The sequence below is a fragment of the Hylobates moloch genome, unplaced genomic scaffold, assembly GCF_009828535.3.
Source record: "Hylobates moloch isolate HMO894 unplaced genomic scaffold, HMol_V3 SCAFFOLD_5, whole genome shotgun sequence".
Taxonomy (NCBI): Eukaryota; Metazoa; Chordata; class Mammalia; order Primates; family Hylobatidae; genus Hylobates; species Hylobates moloch.
This window is the reverse complement of record NW_026652280.1, coordinates 81,723,195-81,724,847: the sequence shown is the minus strand read 5'-3', so window position 1 is coordinate 81,724,847 and position 1,653 is coordinate 81,723,195.

Sequence of the window (1,653 nt, the reverse complement as noted above, 5' to 3'; positions counted from 1 at the left end):
ATAGATAGATAGATAGATAGATAGATAGATAGATAGATAGATAGATAAAGATAGATAGATGCTACCCCTTACTGCTTTCTTCCTAGATGCCTGGGCAACAAGAGTGAAACTCCATCTCAATAAATAAATTAAATAAATAAATAAGTAAATAAATAAATAAATGCATGCTACCACTTACTACTTTCTTCCTAGATGCCAGACACTGTGTTAAGCACTTTATATAATTCTCTCCCTTAATTCTCATAGTAATCTACAGAAATTGGTGTAGAAATAAAAAAAAAATGTACTGCCGGGCGCGGTGGTTCAAGCCTGTAATCCCAGCACTTTGGGAGGCCGAGACGGGCAGATCACGAGGTCAGGAGATCGAGACCATCTTGACTAACACGGTGAAACCCCGTTTCTACTAAAAATACCAAAAATTAGCCGGGCGTGTTGGCGGGCGCCTGTAGTCCCAGCTACTCCGGAGGCTGAGGCAGGAGAATGGCGTGAACCCAGGAGGCGGAGCTTGCAGTGAGCTGAGATGGCGCCACTGCACTCCAACCTGGGGGACACAGCGAGGCTCCGTCTCAAAAAAAAAAAAAAATGTACACGAGCCTTAGCCAAAAGGCCAAGAAGCTACAGAAAATAATGAAAGTTAGGCCGGGCGTGGTGATTTACGCCTGTAATACCAGCACTTTGAGAGGCCGAGGCGGGCGGATTATGAGGTCAGGAGATTGAGACCATCCTGGCTAATACGGCGAAACCCCGTCTCTACTAAAAATACAAAAAATGACGGCCGGGCGCGGTGGCTCACGCTTGTAATCCCAGCACTTTGGGAGGCCGAGGCGGGCGGATCACGAGGTCAGGAGATCGAGACCACGGTGAAACCCCGTCTCTACTAAAAATACAAAAAATTAGCCGGGCGTGGTGGGGGGCGCCTGTAGTCCCAGCTACTCGGAGAGGCTGAGGCAGGAGAATGGCGTGAACCCGGGAGGCGGAGCTTGCAGTGAGCCGAGATTGCGCCACTGCACTCCAGCCTGGGCAACAGAGCGAGACCCCGTCTCAAAAAAAAAAAAAAAAAGACTAGCCTGGCCAACATAGTGAAACCCCATCTCTACTAAAAATACAAAAAATTAGCCGGGCGTGGTGGCAGGTGCCTGTAATCCCAGCTACTCAGGAGGCTGAGGCAGAAGAATCTCTTGAACCCGGGAGGCGGAGGTTGCAGTTAGGCAAGATCTTGCCACTGCACTCCAGCCCAGGCAACAGTGCGAAACTCTAAATAAAAAAAAATTGGAAAAAAAAATACATGTACTCTTTCCAAAAAGAAACATTGTCTATAGCCAACCAAATTGCTATAACTATGTACCAATCTTCCATGAAAAATGTAATCCTACTAAAAAGTCCTGTGTGCTTGCCTATATAAATGAAATCTTAACTTTCTTACTTCACAACACTGACTCCATTCCTCTGGAGTTGGTGTTTCCAGGTGTTCCATCCTCATACTTCGCACTTGAAAAAACTCTAAATTAGGTTCTGACCTGTCGGATTATTTTAGGTTGACACTGATACTATTATTCTTACCTTATAAATGAGCCGGAAAAAGATCAAGGGGCGGTATTTGTGTATGAATAGCTGACCTCCTCCAAAGCTTGTGTTCCTTTTTTTTTTTTTTTT